Source organism: Sorghum bicolor, chromosome 4, assembly GCF_000003195.3.
Source record: "Sorghum bicolor cultivar BTx623 chromosome 4, Sorghum_bicolor_NCBIv3, whole genome shotgun sequence".
NCBI lineage: Eukaryota > Viridiplantae > Streptophyta > Magnoliopsida > Poales > Poaceae > Sorghum > Sorghum bicolor.
Window position 1 is genome coordinate 27,737,296 of NC_012873.2, and position 21,377 is coordinate 27,758,672.

Here is a 21,377-nt window from a genome sequence, read left to right on the forward strand (position 1 = left end):
TAAAACCTTAGGGTAAGCAATGGAAAAGGAAATTTGTCAAAACTCTTTCGTCTTCAACTTTCCCATAAGGCAAGAAGTTGGGGAAAACACTCCATTATAAGCATATTCGTACATTAAGTACATGGCTCTGGCGACTCTTTTCCTTCACTAGAGTACACTCTCTATTTATCATATGTTGTCCAGAAGAGAAGCGTGGAATTCAGGGAAATTCTCTAGCAAGTAATCTTCAGATTCCCAGGTGGCTTCCTCTTCAGAGTGCTGGCTCCATTGTACCTTGTACCATTTGGTGGTTGTTCTTCGAGTAACTCTATCTTTCTGATCCAGTACTCGGATAGGATACTCCGAATAAGTTAGATCTGGTTCAAGTTCTACATCTTCAATATCCTGAACTCGGTCTGGTACCCGAAGACACTTTTTCAGTTGAGACACATGGAACACATTATGCACCCCGGATAATCGTTCGGGCAGTTTAAGGCGGTAAGCGACCTGGCCACATCGGTCAATGATTGGAAATGGACCAATGTAACGAGGCGCTAACTTGCCTTTAACCCCAAAACGATTTACTCCTTTCATTGGGGATACTTTCAGATATACATGATCACCTTTGGCGAATTTTAATGGTCGACGTCTTTTATCAGCATAACTTTTCTGTCGAGACTGAGCAACTTTCAAGTTATTTTGGATTTGTTTCACTTTGTTCTCAGTCTCTTTCACTAGGTCAACCCCGAAGAACCATCTTTCTCCAGGTTCCGACCAGTGTAATGGAGTTCGACATCGGCGACCATACAGTGCCTCAAAAGGAGCCATCTTGATACTCTCTTGGTAGCTATTATTGTAAGAAAATTCTGCTAGATGCAAGCAGTCATCCCACTTATCTGGAAAATTCAGGGCACAAGATCTTAATAGATCTTCTAGGGTTTGATTCACCCTTTCAGTTTGCCCACCGGTTTGAGGGTGGTAGGCTGTGCTGTATAAAAGCTTAGTGCCCAGGGACTCATGTAAACATTTCCAGAATTGGGAGACAAATTGTGTGCCTCTATCAGACACTATTGTCTTTGGCACCCCATGCAGACTTAGGATACGGTCGAAACAAATCTTAGCATAGGTGGAGGCAGGATACAATAGCTTTACCGGCAGAAAATGTGCTGTTTTGGTGAGACGATCTACTATGACCCAAATGGAATCAAAGCCCTTGGCCGTCTTGGGCAATCCTACTATGAAATCCATACTTATATCATCCCATTTCCATGCGGGGATAGGCAAAGGTTGCAACTCCCCAGCGGACTTGAGATGAATGGCTTTGACCTTTCGACAGGTGTCACATTGGGCCACATAGCGAGCTATCTCTATCTTCATTTTTGTCCACCAAAACCTTTGCCTTAGGTCCTGATACATCTTATTGCTTCCCGGATGAATAGAATACCTCGTGGTATGAGCTTCATCTAGGATTTGTTGACGTAGCTCAGGTACCTTTGGAACCACTAACCGGTTCTTGAACCAAATTACTCCTGCATCATCCACCTTAAGGTCTGTGGGTGCTCTATTAGAAATCTTCTCTTTAAGATGTCTCATGCCTTTGTTTTCTTTTTGTGCTTTTATGATTTGAGCTTCGAGATTGAAATCGATCTTTAGATTGGTAAGGCTTCCTTGGGAAATCATTTCTATTCCCAAGTTCTCTAGCTCTTGGCACAAAGTTATGTCTCTAGGCATCACTGTTACGCAATTGCAGTGAGCCTTACGACTGAGGGCATCAGCTACTACATTTGCCTTGCCAGGGTGATAATGCACCTCAAGGTCGTAATCTTTAATTAATTCTAGCCACCTTCGCTGGCGCATATTAAGCTCAGCTTGAGTAAAGATATACTTCAAGCTTTTGTGATCTGTATATAGATGACATGTGTTCCCCAACAGATAATGACGCCAGATCTTTAATGCATGTACCACGGCGGCTAGTTCAAGATCATGGGTCGGGTAATTCTCTTCATGGGGTTTGAGTTGTCTGGAAGCATATGCAATTACGCGACCCTCCTGCATTAGCACACAGCCTATCCCGATTCCTGATGCATCACAATATACATCAAAGGGTTTTTCAATATCTGGCTGGGCTAAGACAGGTGCAGTTGTCAACAACCTTTTCAGAGTCTGAAAGGCTTGCTCACATTGGGGTGACCAAACAAACTTGGTTTGATTTTTGAGCAAGGTTGTGATTGGTTTGGCGACTCTGGAAAAGTCCGGGATAAAACGACGGTAATATCCCGCCATACCCAAAAAACTACGGACCTCATGTACCGTAGTCGGGGGTTTCCAATTCAACACATCTTCTACCTTGCCTGGGTCTACAGCGACTCCCTCCGCTGATAATACATGACCCAGGAAATGGACTTTGTCCAGCCATAACTCACATTTGCTGAACTTGGCGTATAGCTGATGTTCCCTGAGACGAGTCAGCACTACCCTCAAATGTTCAGCATGTTCTTTCTTAGTTTTGGAGTAAATCAAAATGTCGTCAATAAAGACTACAACAAATTTATCTAGTTCTGGCATGAAGACAGAGTTCATCAGGTACATGAAATGGGCCGGTGCATTGGTCAACCCAAAGGACATCACCAAGTATTCATATAGCCCGTAACGGGTTGTAAAAGCTGTCTTGGGCACATCTTTCGGCCTAATTTTAATTTGGTGGTACCCTGATCTCAAGTCAATTTTTGAGAATACTTTGGCCCCAGCTAGCTGGTCAAACAATAAGTCAATGCGGGGCAATGGGTACTTGTTCTTAATCGTCACCTCATTTAGGGGACGATAGTCGACACACAGCCTTAATGTCTGATCTTTCTTTTTCACAAACAAGGCTTGGCAACCCCATGGAGAAGAACTGGGCTGAATAAAACCTTTCTGTAACAACTCTTGTAATTGGGTTTTTAATGCGACCAGCTCTTTCGGTGCCATTCTGTAGGCCCTTCGAGATATTGGGGCTGTTCCTGGTTTCAGTTCTATACTGAATTGTACATCCCGGTCCGGAGGCAGACCTGGTAAGTAATCTCGAACTACCGGGATATCTTTGACTTCAGACACATTAGCGGCATGAACTTGCCCAATTGTCCGCTTGGGAGTAACTAATTGAATTAGCAAATAAGAATTCTCATTGGGCAATGGGATTTTAATGGTTCGATGCAAAGTGTCTAGCACAACCCCTCGTTGTGCCATCCAGTTCATGCCCAAGATGACATCAATTTCTTGGTCCTTGAGAACAATCATGCTAGTAGGAAAATTATGCCCACCAAATTCGATGGGTACTTGGTGAACCATTTCTTTGGACATCAGCCGTCCTCCTGGCGACTGTATATAAAAATGATCTTGTGTTTCCCCAATGGGTATGCCATGCTTTAACACAAAGGTGCGATTAATGAATGTATGAGATGCACCAGAATCGAAGAGCATTAAAGCAGGATGTTTCGCAACAGGAAACGTACCCATCATCACTGGTTCACCCTCTGGAATTGTCTCCACTTCAGTATGGAAGACTTGCCCTGTCTTCTTTGTCGGTCTACCTTTCTGTACCTGTTGCCCTTTTTGAGCCCCAGTCCTGAACTGACTTGGCTGGGGTTGGCCCATAGGTGGCCTTTGAAAGGTAGGGTTGGTTTGACGGGGAAAAGGGCACTCTTTAGAGAAATGCCCAGGCTTACCACAATTGAAGCAAGGGTAATTGTGGCTGGGCGAAGCAGTGGGGCGAACACCCGGGGCGTTCGGCTGGCGTGGTGCAAAAGCGATGGCAGTAGGTCGAGAGTATACCTGCTGCCCGGGTCTGTACTGTGGAGGGGAGAAAGGACCACGATAAGGTGACGGCGCTTGGAAACGTCCGTGGCCCTGTGGATGATAAATGATCTTCTGGCGCTTTTGACCGCGACTAGAGAAAGAAGAGGAAGCAGCCTTCTTCTTGGCTTCCTTGTGTTTTCTATTCTTTTCCTCTGAGGCGATAGCAATATTTACCGCCTCATAGAAAGTAGCATTTTGGCAAGTGGTCATCATGGTCTGAAGTTTAGTATTTAGACCACGCATGAAACAGGCTTTCTTCTTTCTGTCAGTGTTCACATGATCCGTGGCATATTGAGAGAGATGATTAAACCTTGCCACGTACTCCATAACACTTTTATCGCCTTGCTGCAAGGCGAGAAACTCTTCGGCCTTCATGGCCATGAGCCCTTCGGGGATGTAGTGGGCGCGAAACGCGTCCCTAAACTCGGTCCAGGTAACCTGGTGACCGGGAGCTTGGATAGCTAAGAAGTTCTCCCACCAGGCACCTGCAGCTCCCCGAAGCTGCTGGGCTGCAAACAGGGGCTTCTGAGTTTCTGAACACTGAATCAAACTGAACTTATGCTCCATGGTTCGGAGCCAGTCATCCGCTTCTAAAGGCTCATCGGCCTTAGTGAACACCGGGGGCCTGGTCTCGGTAAAGTCCACATACCGAGTCTCTCCGTCCCCGTTGTGCGGTGCCCTGAAGTTTGGAGCAGGGTGTGGTTGACGCTGTGCTAGCTCGCGCAGCAAGCGAGCGTTGTCAGTTGTGGCACTTAGCAGAACAGCAATGGCGTCAGCCAAAGAAGGTGGAGCAGGTGGAGGGTTGGGGATATCATCCCCTCCCTGGGATGTCCCAGCTCCCTCAGATCCGCGAGTACGCATCGGCATCTGTTACAAGAATCGTAGATACCTGTTACCACGTGAAATTCACAACACAGAACATATCTTACATTCTTCCATTCACTTATTAAACATTAGTTCAACACACCAAGAGTAAACAGGTACACTTCTCAAACCGAAATAGAACTTATATTACAAACCCAAACCCCACTACGGCAAGCTAGAACTCCTACAACGACGTTGCCCTCGGTTTCACCGAACTAATCGGTGTGGCCAGAGCTGTAGCCCGGGTCGTCATTGCCATCATCCTGATTACCCCCTGGGTTGTGGTCATCGGGGTCGGACTCCTCTTCATCACTGAGGCCGGGATCAGGTTCCCCATCGTCTACCAACTCGCCATCCGTATCCATTTCCCCTTCGCCGGGAGGTGGGTGGAGTTGATGATACAGATCAAATGCAATATCACGATATTGCATAGCCAGGTCATTGACTGTATCTAAGTGATGTGCCAGCTCCAGTTTCTCCAGCTGGAGCTGGTCCTCTCGTTGCCACGCGACATCCCGCTGTGCGGTGACCGTGGCCGCCATCTTCACGTACAAATCCTTAAGATACCTGGCCTTGCCCAGCTTTGCATTCATCCTAGTTAGCTCATGCCTGTGGGTACTCCTAGCTTCTTCCTCTCGGGCAATGGCTGCATTCCGCTCCTCCACCATCCGGGACAACATAGCCTCACAGTTCTCTGTAGCTTGTTTTTCTTTGGCTAGTTGAGCTTTAAGGTTGCCAATCTCCATAACATTGTACATTCTCTCTCTCATCACCTCAGTCAACTCGGCGGACAACCTGTCCACCTCCTGCTGAGGTGGCGAACGGCTACTACTGGCTTGATCACTGCGTGGAGCTAGCTGATGTCGGGGAACTCCTTTTGGACCGGTCCGCTTACGCGGGGTCTGCTTCTGACGAGCCATCCTGTAGAGGGTAAGTTTAGATTAGTAAGAGAGACCTTAAAGGTTAGCAAGAATAGGATTGATTCTATTCACCCAACCCAAACAAGGAGGAAGGAACTTAACCAGTTAATACGTCATGATGCATGCACGAACTTACGATTCCCACTAACACTTCGTAACTGTTGATGCAAAACTGATCTGCAAACACAAAGGGCTAATACCCGATTCAAACGTTAAGGCGTGCCAGCCGATTTGACCTTGCTATCGGCAAAGGTGATAACTCGAATACTTTAGTCCTGACAACAGCGATGCGCCCGGATGTCACGGCTAAGAGGTACTCACACGGAACTCGAGAACACGCCGAACTTAAGTCGACGAATTCCTAAGAACTCGTAATAAATAAAAAAAAAGTATGACGAAGTCGTCGAAAAGTAGATGCTGGAATATGAGTAAAACGTATGTTTGATTGATTTCTTGATAGATGTCCTGATTACAAGGTCTTAGGGCTTATATTTATACCCTGCTCAAAGAGCTACGACCAGACACGATTAGAATTCGAATTCCAAATTACACGGAACCCGTATACAAAACGATACGAATAACATAAGGAAATAATAAAACCATCCTTCGTGACAAACCGAAACTCCTCCACATGACAACTGGCAGCTTCCGGACTCCTCCTTCGCGTCATCGGCAATCCCCTTGCCATAGTCATCGGCAGACCCTTTTACTTGGTCATCGGCACCATATTACTGTCTGAGGACTTAGTCACATTCAACCTTTCCCTCATCGGCAACCATCCTTACCAGCAACCCGCATCGTACTGCCACCCTGTCCTGCCATCCTGGACACGTGCCCAAAAATGGTGTCAACACATGCCCCCCAGTTTCGGAGTATAAAACTATTAATGCTCCGAAATTCTCTGCAGTAATGATGTCTTCTCCGCAATTAATGCTCCTAATCTGGTAACCGACAACCTCAATCTGGGCAACTCTGATCCTAATCCTCCGCAGATCCCTCGAAATCCACAACTTCCCAAACGGGCACCTCTCTTAGTCGTACATCGGCAACAATACCGTTACAAAGATCTGCCGATGCTCTGCCCAGGATATTCGCAAAAACGGTTACTTTCCCTCTATCCGCCCATCGGCAGGACGACCGTTATAGAATATCACCGATGGACCGACCAGGAGATCGCGCACAGTAAAATATCTTTAGATAATGACCGCTTCCTGTCAAATCACCTGCACAATCCCTGGATTATCGTGCGAACAGTTACCATATCCACTTGAGTACCCTCGGGTTTCTCGGATGCGGCAAAGAAATAAGTCAGATTTGCCCTTGTCCATCTTGCCCTATAAATAGTTCCTTCTTGGGTACTCCTCCCCCATTACATCATTCTGCCATCCAACTTCACTTTTCCAGCGGCGGCGCCATTCTCAATCCTCAAGATCTCCGACAAGCATTCTTCTTCATCAACTCCGGCGTCTTCCAGCGTCCCCTTCACGACAAGATGGCCGTTGGCTTCGTCGTCCCTGAGGTCAGACTTCCATCTCATCTGCCGTACCTTTTTCCTGCATTCCTGTTCATCTGCGATTTACCTTACCGAATATTTCCTTCTCCTTTTTCTTTGTATCTTTATTCCCCAAAACACCAGGAGTTATCCAACAAAATTGTCATTCCTACCGATCAACCACATCTTCAATGCCTCGGCCCTCTAGGGGATCCAGATCCAACCGACCTTATCAACGCAGAAACCAACAGGATTCCCTTTAGAGCTGAAAACTTTGCTCTAGATCTATGGAAGGACACCTTTCGCTCTTGGCCTAGCCCTACTGTAGGGTGGAAAGACTGGTTCTTGAGGGTCAGCAACTCTTATGAAGTTCAATGGGGTGAGAGGAAATTAGCTCAATGCATTAGGCTGTCCATTGCCGATATGCACAGGAACGAGTCATTGCTGATAGCCGCATCTTACTTTTGGTCAGACACTTTCAACGCTTTTGTTTTTGGCCACGGCCCTGCTTCTCCTACCCTTGCCGATGTAGCCATGCTTACTGGGTTAGACATATCTTCTGCCGATAGCACCCACTTTTTTGATACCGCCCCCAGTGCCAAAGTGGAGACTCGCGCTATCGGCGGCTGGTCAGGGTACATCCAGAAGTACCGCGGGAGAGGGCCTGTCACCATAAAGGAACAAACCACTTTCCTGAACATGTGGCTAGACAAGTTTGTATTCTGTGGTCGATCGGCAGGACCGACTTCTGTCTATCTATCGGCAGCAGAAAGACTGGCTAGCGGTGGTCAATTTCCTCTCGGCCGTTATTTGCTCGGCGCTGTTTATCACCTTCTTCATCAGATAGTCCAGAAACTCCTGCTCGGCCAACCTATCGGCAACTTGGGAGGTCCTTGGTGGTTTATTGATATGTGGCTCAATCTGCACCTGCACAAGCGCCTCGATCTCAACTTGTTCTCTCAGCACTTCCCAAGAGATATAGCCGAGAACCATGTGTTGGGTGAAGAGGAATCGGCAACACGTGCCCCCCTGAACTTTGGCGAAGCTGTTATAGTTTTACCCGGTTCAGGGAACACTCCGGATCAGATCGGCCGATTCTTCGAAACGCTGTATGAGGGTCTGGCCAGAGATGAACGACCATGGCTGGCTTATGACGACCCAGATAGCATGCTCCCTCTGACCTTCAATCCGTTCGACGAAGCTCTTGATAGGGACAATGAGGTGATGATGGCAATCGTGACTCCCAGAGCCATACCAGTGAACTTCTTCGGCAGCACGAAAACTTCTCCCCAAACTTATGAATTTTATAATCCATCGGCATTAGCTCGCCAGCTAGCTTTCGGCCAATTGCCGATCGCACTTCCTTATGCCGATGTAATAAAGCCCAGAGAACCCATCGCTAACCTCCTCGAGTGGACTCGAGTAGCCCAGCTACCACCAAATGCCGATACAGATGTAGATCTGTCAGAATGGGTTCCAGCTGCCTTTATCACTCAAGCATACAAGCTATGGTGGGCAGAATGGAAGGAGAATCTATTCTGCAGATCGGCCCTCTCATACCGTGGCATGATCGACCCCGAATACGAAGTCCCTGACGACACTGTAAGTATTTTAAACCGATGTCTCATTTTCCAATACTATTCCCATCGGTAACTTACCCCTGTATTCTTTTTGCAGATTGACAACACCCCCCCATCGGTTAGCAGGAGTGGCAAGCCGATCGACTTATTCCCATCAGGCCCGATCTCCTCAATCGGCCACAATGCCCCCACTCTGGCTTCCATCGTGCACCGGGGTGCGCGTCTCAAGAAAGTTACCACCAGGAAAACTCAGACATCACCAACGGTAACTGCTTCCACTCTAGCGCAAGCTTTCAAGGCAATCTGTTAAAACCCTTTTTTATTTATGCTGACTATCTTTATATCGGTTATCTGTGCTCATAAACTCTTTATCGTTGTTGCAGCAAACTGGTGCATCGGCAAAAGCCAAACGCCAAGGTGCCGATCCCCCCCAGTCTAGCCAGCCAAAGAGGAAAGGCGTCCAAGGTGCTAAGACTGGAACAAAGCGTCAGAAAGTGGCAACTCCTCCTCCTCCTCCGGTGTCTCCAATCCCGGTGGAATCTTCCCCTTCTCCTCCAGAAGTCCAGGCACAGCAAGCACCATCTCCTCAATCAATACAGGAAGCACCACAGATGGAAGAACCTCAGCAAGAAGAACCTCAAACGGCAGGTACGTCAGCTGACGTAGGTGAACAAACAACTGGCCCGGCAGGTCCAGTTATATCATCGGCGGTTTCCTCAATTCAAACAACTGTTGTTCCTCTTCCGGGTAACATATCCCAACAATACTCCTACCGATAAACTTATTTTCATTTATTCTTATAATCCTTCCTGTCCTCTTTCAGGCGATATCGTTCTATCGGCAACATTTGCCGATCAACCTGCAGCTCCATCGGCCTCTCTGAGTCAACGGCAGGAAATCGCCTTGAAGCAAGTAAGTCATCCACTTTTCCATCGGTATCATCTGCCGAAGTTTTGACCATAAAATTGACCTATTTCATTTTCATTTTCAGGAACAAGATTCTCCCGACAGCTTGTTCTCCTTCGCTATTGATATCTTCGAAGAAGAAGGCGAGGAAGCAAGCTCCTCTCGGGCAGTTGGAATTGTATCGGCAGAAACCAGAGCTAGGCTGGAGGAGCTATCGGCCATACTTCATCAAGACACAACTCAACTGGTCGACGATTCTGACCCAGCCAAGGCCCTGTTCAAGACTCTTAGAGGCCAAATTCCTGCCGATGCCGAAGAAGCACTCTTCCACGCTGCACACCTAGAAAGCCGCCAGCTACAGTACCAGAGAGCTACTCGACGCCTTGCCGACAGAGCTGCTCAAATCCAGCTCTCTGAGGAGATGATGAAAGAAAAACTCTTAGCCGATGAGAAACATAAGAACATCGGCATCTTAAAGTCCTCAGGTGATGCACTGAAGCAGAAAATGTCTGATCTATCGGCAAAAAGAGAAGCTCTGCTGGCTGAACTCAAGCAAGTAGAAGACACCCTGTCCCAAGCCCAGCAAGAAGATAGTCAACTGCCGGAGACCATCAAGCATCTTGAACAGGAACGAAACGTCCATGGTCGTAAAGCGCTGCAACTGAAGAGGAAGCTGAAGCCAATTGAAGGTTCTGCCGATGACGATATCAAAGAGATAGAGACAGCCAACCAGATTCGGCTGCGCGCCATATCTGCAATCCAGGCGCTGCTGAACATCTGAAGCTTTCATCGGCGACACACCTTCGTTTCTCCGTTTTTAGCTTTTAGTCTAGCCGATAAGACTGTTATCGGCATCTTTTGAAACATTAAGTCTGCCCTTGAACATTTAAATTCAGCCGATAGGAGTGTTATCGGCACTTAACCTTTTATGCATCGATCCATATGCTGGGGTAGTACTTCTTCAAATATTTGCCATTTAACGCTCTGGGAAATTCAACTCCTTCGAGAGTTTCTAGAATATAGGCATTACCAGGAGCTGAGCGTTTTATCCGATAAGGACCTTCCCAATTAGAAGACCACTTCCCAAACTTTGAACTTTTAGTCCCGACTGGCAAAATCAACTTCCATACCAAATCCCCATCGGCAAACTCCTTAGCCTTCACCTTTTTATCATACCATCTGGCAACTCTCTTCTTATTTTCTTCTATACTCATTAAAGCCTTTAACCGATGCCCTGCTAAATCATCTAACTCATCGGTCATTAAAGTGGCATAATCATCGGCAGCCAATTGATCTTGAAAAGATAATCGCCTAGATCCAGCCTTAATCTCCCAAGGCAAAACTGCATCATGTCCATACACCAATTGATAAGGTGACACCTTGGTTGATCCATGACAAGCCATCCGATAAGACCACAGTGCTTCATTCAACAATGTATGCCACCGCCTAGGATTTTCTTCAATCTTTCGTTTAATAAGCTTGATAATTCCCTTGTTAGACGCTTCGGCCTGCCCATTGGCTTGAGCATAGTAAGGAGAAGAATTCAACACTTTAATTCCCATACCGATTGCGAATTCATCGAACTCCCCCGACGTGAACATGGTGCCCTGATCGGTAGTAATCGTTTGGGGAATCCCAAATCGGTAAATAATATGCTCCTTCACAAAATCAATCATATTGGCCGATGTGACTTTCTTCAAAGGAATAGCTTCGACCCACTTGGTGAAATAGTCAGTGGCAACTAGAATGAATTTATGCCCTTTGCTAGATGGTGGATAAATCTGGCCGATCAGATCGATGGCCCATCCCCGGAACGGCCAAGGTTTTATTATAGGATTCATAGCCGATGCGGGTGCTCTCTGGATATTACCGAACTTTTGACAACCTTGACATCCCTTGAAATATTTAAAACAATCTTCAAGTATGGTTGGCCAAAAATATCCATTCCTTCGAATCATCCACTTCATCTTAAAAGCTGACTGATGCGCTCCACACACTCCTTCATGGATTTCTCCCATCAAACTTCTGGCTTCATCATCACCCAAGCATCGGAGAAGAATTCCGTCGATAGTTCGATAATACAATTCATTTTCAAGGATCACATACTTGGTTGCTTGAAATCGAACCCGTCTTTCAACTTTTTTGGATGGATCTTTTAGATAATCAATAATTTCTTCCCTCCAATCACCGGCACTAACTGCCGATGTCGCATTAATCATTGGCTGATATCCCGAGGCATGCTGGGCCAACCGATTAGCGTCTTCATTATGCAATCGGGGAACATGCTCCAATCGGAAGTTCTTGAATTCTTTTAACAGTTGCATACTTCTCTCGAAATAGGTTATGAGAACTTCACTTCGGCATTCATAGCTTCCGACCAATTGATTTATAACCAACATGGAATCTCCGAATACTTCAACAGCATCAGCACGAACTTCTCTTAACAACTCCAATCCCTTGATCAGAGCTTGATACTCAGCCTGATTATTTGTTGATGTAGCAACAATCGGCAAGGAAAACTCATACTTCCTCCCTTTAGGAGAAACTAATACAATACCGATTCCTGCTCCTCGGTCACAGGTAGATCCATCAAAGAAGAGCGTCCAGGGTGCAATTTCCAAGGTCTCCACTAGACCGCAATGCTGAGTCACAAGATCGGCCATGACCTGCCCTTTGACCGCCTTAGTCGATTCGTAACGCAAATCGAACTCCGACAGCGCCAAAATCCACTTACCGATCCTACCACTCATAATCGGCATAGATAGCATGTATCGGACCACGTCATCTTTGCAAACAACAGCACATTCGGCCGACAACAGATAATGTCTTAGCTTGATACATGAGAAATATAAGCACAAGCACAGCTTCTCTATGGCCGAATACCTGGTTTCAGCATCAATCAACCTCCTGCTCAAATAATAAATTACTCTCTCCTTCCCTTCAAATTCTTGAACTAAAGCTGAACCGATAACCGATCCATCGGTAGATAAATATAATTTGCAGGGTTTCCCTTGTTGGGGTGGAACTAAAACTGGAGGATTCACTAGATACTTTTTGATCTCATCCAGAGCCAACTGCTGTTCTTCTCCCCAAACAAACTCCTGATCGGCTTTCAATTTAAGAAGGGGACTGAAAGCACGAATTCTCCCAGATAAATTCGATATAAATCTTCTGATAAAATTCACCTTGCCGATCAAGGATTGGAGCTCGGTTTTATTGGTAGGGGCCACTATTTTATTGATGGCATCAATAGATCTTCGACTAATCTCAATACCCCTCTGATGTACCATAAAACCAAGAAACTGCCCTGCCGATACGCCAAATGCACACTTGTTGGGATTCATCTTCAATCCATGCTTCCTGGTGCACTCCAACACTTTTCGTAAATCGGCAAGATGCTTTGAGAAATCTCCAGACTTAACCACCACATCATCAATATAAATTTCTACGATTTTGCCGATGAACTCATGAAATATGAAATTCATAGCCCTTTGATAAGTAGCACCAGCATTCTTTAACCCAAAAGTCATGACTATCCATTCAAACAATCCAACATGACCAGGACACCTGAATGCGGTTTTTGGAATGTCCTCCTCTGCCATGAATATTTGATTGTAACCCGCATTACCATCCATGAAACTGATGACCCGATGGCCGGCCGCAGCATCAACCAGTAGATCGGCAACAGGCATTGGGTATCCATCCATTGGCGTAGCTTTATTGAGATTTCTGAAATCAATGCACACTCGAAGCTTCCCGTTCTTTTTGTAAACCGGAACAACATTGGAAATCCATTCGGCATACCGACACTGCCGAATAAACTTAGCTTCAATAAGTTTAGTGATTTCGGCCTTAATATCAGGTAGAATGTTAGGATTACATCGGCGGGCTGGTTGCTGATGTGGCCGAAATCCAGACTTGATGGGTAACCGATGTTCAACAATTGATCGGTCTAAACCAGGCATCTCTGTATAATCCCAAGCAAAGCAATCTTTATATTCCTTTAACAAACTAGTTAACTGCCGTTTAAACTCAGGATCTAATTTAGCACTAATAAAAGTAGGCCTAGGCCTATCACCACTACCTATATCTACTTCTACCAAATCATCGGCCGATGTGAATCCTTGGCCTAATTTTCCATCATCGGCGAATCTATCCATTAAAAACCGTCGTCAGAACCGACTGCTTGGATCGGTGGAATCTCATAATCGGCAACTTTGAGAAAATCTTTCTCCCAAACTTCTCCTGAAATGCACCTAGTCTTTTCATAAGTATCCGCTTCTGCCGATGCGATAACATAAGAAGAATCCCCTGGGACGATCTCAATCTTGTCACCTACCCACTGAACCAAGCACTGATGCATTGTAGATGGGACACAACAATTGGCATGAATCCAATCTCTCCCCAATAATAAATTGTAGGCACCTTTTCCGCTGATCACGAAAAAGGTTGTCGGCAAGGTTTTGCTGCCGATGGTCAGCTCTGCACATATCGCCCCCTTGACCGGAGACACGTTTCCCTCAAAGTCTTTGAGCATCATATCGGTCTTGGTCAAATCTTGATCCCCTTTCCCAAGCTTCCGATATACTGCATACGGCATAATATTGATAGCAGCTCCACCATCAACTAGGATCTTGGTCATTGGCTGCCCATCAACCCTTCCTTTGAGGAACAAAGCTTTAAGATGCTGCCTCTCGTTATCGGCAGGTTTCTCAAAGATAGCCGTCATCGGATCCAGAGCCAACTGAGCTATCTGATCAGAAAATCCCAACTCATCATCACTGGCTGGTGCAAGAAACTCCATCGGCAACATGAATGCCATGTTGACGCCTGCCGATGGACCTTCCTTCTTAGTGTCTGCCGGCTGCCAACTTTCAGAACTCTCTCCTTTATTTAACTCCTCTTGCCTTTCTCGTTGCAACCTCCTTTTCTGTGTCTTGGTTAATCCTTGAGGGCACCATGGAGGAAGTGGCCTTTGCCTTACTGCCGGACGTCGGTTCTCCCTTGACTCCATACGATGTGTGTTAGCATCTCTGCAAAATATGAACTCATCGGGAACCCGCGCATTAGCCATTTCCTCAAGCTCTTCCTGGTTCCTGGGAAAATACTGGACACGGCCACCGAGCCGATCGCGAACACTAAGCCTGCCCCCCAGCCGATCATGAGCTGACGCTCTTCCTCTGATTGGCCCATTAAATCGCCGTTCATCATCATGATAACGCCGATCGTTCCTATCGTACCGATCATAACCGTTGCACTCAGGGCAGTCTCTGACAGTAGGAAGCTTGATATTTTCCTCCCAACAATGGATGAAGAATGGGCAATTCCAATGATCCCTGTGCCGATTCCACTCCTGTCGGCGTCTTTCTTCCTCCCGTTGATAATCTTCCTGCTGGCGCCGATATCGATCTTCCCGTTGTTGCCATCTCTCTCGAGGCCTTCTATGAGTTATGACAATACCAGACCGAGGAAGTCTTCCTGAGCTAGCCCCTTCCTGGACCAAGCCCTTACTTCTTGCATCGGCGGTAGTAACTTGATGCTGAGGATCTACCGATGCACTCTTCTCAGCTGTCTCCGACGTTAAGACCTTAGCCTTCCCCTTAGCGTCCAACATGTTTGTCGGGAAAGGATGTTGGTCTATCTTCATCGGCTTCTGGGCTTTAGAACTGTCAAACTTGATTCTCCCTGACTCTATGGCCGATTGCAGCTGTTGTCTGAATACTTTACACTCATTGGTATCATGTGAAGTTGCATTATGCCACTTGCAATACCTCATCCTCTTCAACTCTTCTGCCGACGGGATCACGTGGTTAGGTGACAATTTGATTTGACCTTCCTGAAGTAGAAAGTCAAATATCCTATCGGCCTTGGCGGTGTCAAATGCAAACTTCTCTGGTTCCTTCTGCCCAAAAGGACAAGACATCGGCTTCTTGTTTTTTACCCATTCTGCCAAACCGATTACTGGTTCTTCATCGGAATCTGAGCTTGTTGCTTCATCAACGAATGAGACTTTCTTATTCCATGCCCTCTTAGGCTCGAAAGGCTTGATGTCTTGATCGGATATCCTCTGCACCAAGTGACTTAAACTTTCAAACTCCTGAGAGGCATACTTATCCCTGATGTGTGGCAACAAACCCTGGAAAGCCAAATCGGCTAGCTGCCGATCATCCAGAACCAGGCTATAGCATTTATTTTTGACCTCTCATATCCTCTGCACAAATCCCTCAACCGACTCATCATTACGTTGCCTCAACTTGACCAAGTCGGTGATCTTCTTCTCATGAACCCCCGAGAAGAAGTATCTGTGGAATTGCTTCTCTAGATCGGCCCAAGTAATTACTGAATTGGGAGGCAATGATATGAACCAAGTAAAGGCCGATCCAGACAATGATGATGAAAATAGACGAACCCTTAATTCGTCCCTGTTACCAGCTTCTCCACATTGAATAATGAACCTGTTGACATGCTCCATGGTTGACGTGTCGTCCTGTCCGGAAAACTTTGTAAAATCCGGTACCTTGTACCGATGTGGAAGCGGGATCAAATCATACGCTGGAGGATACGGTGTCCGGTAAGAATAAGTGTTGACTTTGGGTTTTATCCCGAATTGTTCCTTCATTACTTCAGCAATCTTATCGGCCCAATAAGCATCGGCATCTTGCCGATGAGGCAGCTGCGGATCCGGCACTTGGTGGCGAACCTCCACGTGTCTGTTTGGGACCTGACCTGTATGGAACATCGTATTGGTCACCTGTCCTCCAATCTGCGGACTACCAAACTGCTGTCCACCGACTGGCTGTCCTCCGAGTTGCTGTCCAAAATTTATTGGCTGGTTGGACATTCCCTGACCTTGGAACCCGGGATAAACCTGCCCTTGCTGGAACCCCGTAGTCTGATAACCCTGCTGGGGCGACTGTGGAAAGGCTTGCTGTCCAAGCCATCCATTATTAGCGTTCATCGGCATAGGTGCTGCCGATGATTGGTAATTGGGTATCGTCGTTGAATTGACATACCCCGACTGGGCCATAGGCCTCTGTTGCATCAGCATTGACTCTGCCGATGCGTTGGGCATCTGGAACATTGAATCTTGAGGATTTCCAGTGTGAGGCCTTGCAGTAGTAGTTGTGGTATACCGAGGACTCTGGTTCACCGGCACATTGGAAGGTACCGACGTCATAGGAGTTTTGCCCCTCATGTCAGTTGTCTGTGATGTTCCCGGCGTCAACTCTAGAGGCATACCATAACCCCACCAGTTGGGGGGAAGATTTAACCCTGACATTGCCGATGCCAACATATCTGTCGTCAGTTTATGCTGCCCAACTGAAATTTGGGGGTTGGTTGCCATCGGCATAGATAGTGCACCGGTAGTCCCCAATGTACTTGGAGGGACGGCAGACTGTGCACTTGCACTCGTCAAGGCAGCCGATGGTGCCGTGACCTCTGGTGCCGTGGGTTGATGATGGGAAGGGCCCACATAATCCGGCGGGATTTGTCCTTCCTTGAAAGTTCTTGCCACGGCGTTGAACACCGTGTTAGACAGTACACCAGCTTGGTTGATCAGCGCTCGATTGATGGCATTGTCAACCATGTCTTGAAGCTTGCCAGGATTAGCGTCGAAGGTGACCTGCCGTGGTGCCGGCAGTGCATCTTTCTGGACCACTTCGCCGCTTCTGTTTATGCTGAAAGACTTCAGGCACTGCTGCTTGAACTCTTCCATGGCTTGGGCAATAGCTTGCTTCTGCTCATCCTTAAGGTTAGCTTCCGTCACGGGGATGACGTTGTCTTGATCGAGGTCAGAGATCGACATGCTGATCTTGATCTTGAATCTGTCCCACTGGGCGTGCCAAAAGATGTGTTGATGCAAAACTGATCTGCAAACACAAAGGGCTAATACCCGATTCAAACGTTAAGGCGTGCCAGCCGATTTGACCTTGCTATCGGCAAAGGTGATAACTCGAATACGATGTGTTGATGCAAAACTGATCTGCAAACACAAAGGGCTAATACCCGATTCAAACGTTAAGGCGTGCCAGCCGATTTGACCTTGCTATCGGCAAAGGTGATAACTCGAATACTTTAGTCCTGACAACAGCGATGCGCCCGGATGTCACGGCTAAGAGGTACTCACACGGAACTCGAGAACACGCCGAACTTAAGTCGACGAATTCCTAAGAACTCGTAATAAATAAAAAAAAGTATGACGAAGTCGTCGAAAAGTAGATGCTGGAATATGAGTAAAACGTATGTTTGATTGATTTCTTGATAGATGTCCTGAGTACAAGGTCTTAGGGCTTATATTTATACCCTGCTCAAAGAGCTACGACCAGACACGATTAGAATTCGAATTCCAAATTACACGGAACCCGTATACAAAACGATACGAATAACATAAGGAAATAATAAAACCATCCTTCGTGACAAACCGAAACTCCTCCACATGACAACTGGCAGCTTCCGGACTCCTCCTTCGCGTCATCGGCAATCCCCTTGCCATAGTCATCGGCAGACCCTTTTACTTGGTCATCGGCACCATATTACTGTCTGAGGACTTAGTCACATTCAACCTTTCCCTCATCGGCAACCATCCTTACCAGCAACCCGCATCGTACTGCCACCCTGTCCTGCCATCCAGGACACGTGCCCAAAAATGGTGTCAACAGTAACGATATTACTTTAAATTTTTACAACATAGGGCAATACTTTATGTTGCTCCTCCAAACCACAAAAATTCTAAGAAAGCCTATAGATAGGGGTAGGTTAGGACTAAGCACTTGGACTCAAAATAGGCAGGTTCATAGTATTAGATCCAAACGAATTTCGAAGTTTTTCAATAGTTACAGCAGTCATCTTAGCAACGAATGCTCTGATACCAGCTGTGGCAGAACCCCCTAAGTGTTTGGGCCCACCGGCACCTGCCATTGTCCTAAGGACCTCTGACGGTGATGCCGGGAGTCCTCCCACCTTAGAAGTCCGATGAGCATCGTTGGACGCTCATTCCACTGCTACCTGTGGCGTACCAAGCTGGCTCGTTCTGACCACTAGCAATGGTCAAACAATGAGAACTGCTTCTTCTCGCCCTTACAGGATAGCAAGTGGCCACCTTAACACCAGGATCATTCGTTGCGAAGATAAAGCAGTAACTCAAACGACACAACACTAAAATAATATTTCAGAGTAAAACAGCGGAAGTATTACATAACTTAATTTACAAAAGGAGTTCTTCCAAATAGTAGAGTGTTATTACAAGCCTGGTCCAGCGGAGCAACTTAAACTTTAGTACAGTCATCACAAATTTACAGACCCTGCCCATGGGTCACGCTCACTCTTCCTCGTCGTCAACCTCGACGACGGTCACACAACAGGGTCCGAAACAAGTCGGCTCCTGTGCTTCACCTGCAACAGGGGTATTGAAACCCTGAGTACGGGAGTACTCAACAAGACTTACCCGATGGGAAAAGAGGAGAACTTAGGGATGCAGGTTTAGGGTAGACAAGGGGAGGCTGAGCAAGGAGCCAAAATGTTTTGCTAAAAGCTTACTAGTAGTGCATCCTTGTTTTCAAGTTTTAACCGCGAATTCCTCTCCCGCAGAGGCCGAGGAGTTCGAGGATAGTTTAACTAGTTGTTCCTCACAGACGAATCCGTGAGTTCCTAATCCTAACGTCAAGTATTATTTATCGATGGCCATAGCTTCATGTCGCTATGAGTCCGGGAATTGGGATCCGAACCTCATGAGACATTTTCCCCTTTCTCATTTTATCATTCAGTTGCTTATTTACATACGATGAGGGTCGAAGGAATTGAGTCTCCCAATCGGGGAGCAACGACGATTCGAATCGCTTAGCAATCCAGCTGGAGTTCCTAACCACCCGACATATGTAGAACCAAATCTTGCATATATCAACCCAAATCAAGCTCTCCCCAAATCTGACCAGGTTCGCGGCACCCGAGAGCACAGTACCCCACCATCCTACAGCCGATCTAGATGTTTTCCGGTCATCTCAGATCCGTAAGGTGGGCACACGTTACTCTCGCCATCTTTCCACTCCCAGTGCGCGAGTAGCTGTTCGCGTCGAGGGATCACAAGACTGGGCTTACCGAGGGCAAGCGGTTAGTACTATAAATTCTCAACCCAGCAGGCCATCAACGGAACGGTCCTTAATCGACACAGTCGGAGACACTACTTTAAGACTCCATTCTTCGAGCAAGTCCACCGACCGGTCTCAAATTGAAACATCATTGATCATAAGTGTATCCCACAACAACCCTTCAAACTTTCTTGTTTTAAAAAAAAACCTATCTAGTAGCAGGGCTAAGCACCGCTACGCAGTTTTAAAATAAAACAGGTGTCAAGGACAGGATACAGATATCAAGGTAGTAAATGCAGCAAGTAGGTTGACCCAATTCTCAACTACCTAATGCAGCATTTTCAATTCATAAGTGATAAAAGATTTAAAACATCCAAGGAGGGGTTAATGCATCCGGGGCTTGCCTTGGTTGTAGGGCAGAGAGGGACCCTCGGAGACTTCCCAAGTCTCGGATCCGACTTCCTCGAACGGAGCACCGACCTCGGGGTTCGGTTCAACGGGCGCTCCTTCGGTCACGGACACTATACGCAAAATGATGAATGCTCATGATATGCGTATGACAATTATGCAAGAAGGACCGAATCGAGTACAACTTGCCTTTTTGATGCAATACAGAATAATCAATAAGTAAAGTTGTTTAATATCTTAATGTTTTTACCCAAGAGGTTGCATCTGTAAACTAAGACTTTATTTAATTCATAATTATCTTAATTTAGTTAATTATTAATCCTATTTACCTTAATTAATTCTTAATTAACTACTAATGACAGTAATTAAGCATTAAGGCTAAATAATAATAAAATGCCAAAGGTCATTAGGGTTAACGACCTCAGGTCATCACACAATCCCAAAATCACTCAACCCTAATTATGAGAATCTAAATAATCACTATTTAATTATTTTGGAATTATTATTTAAGTGCTAAATAAGGATTTATTAGTATTTTAATCAAACATTATCCAAATGCCACCAAATTTTGTGTGGAGCCAGGGAATACCACTCAGAGGCTCTCCACAATTTTTGGTGATTTTTGGACCCCCTAATAAATTACTAAAATTCCTAGAAGTTTTATTCACTAATTAAAGAGCCAATTTTTATAGACATGCAAACTATCAGAGAAATAAATTCTAATATTTTTCCTAGGCTCTATACATTTTCTAGAACCTACCCAAAAAGTTTCACTATTTTTGGACCACTACACAATTCAATATTCAAATTCAAATATCAAACGTTTTTAAACAAAAAGGAAAAAGAAAAAGTGCACTGTGTAGTGCTGGCGGCCTGCTCGGACCCGGCCCAAGACGGCCCGCGAGCTCTCCCGCGCTCAGCGCCCTCTCCCTCTCTCTCTCACGCGGTCGCTGACGGGCGGGTCCCGCTCGTCAGCTCCATCTCCTTCCTAGCGCCGCGGCTCCGGCGAGCTCCAGCATGCCGTCGGCGAGCTCTCGGCCTCCGCGGTGAGACGCGTTAGCTTCCTCAACCTCCCGCGCACCCAGGGACACCCTTTTCTCCCACTCTCCTCTATCCTAACCCCCGTGACCACGGGCACGGCGGACGGCCGCCTCGGCCGAGCAAACGCCGGCCACTACGAGCGAGTAGAGTGTGACTGGAGCAGCGCAAAAGCACCAGGGGATCACCACGACTACAACCGAGCAAGAAGCGGCAGCGTAGAGGCTCCGGTTGACGCTGGCCACGGTGACGTGCTCGCGGCGGCGCTCGG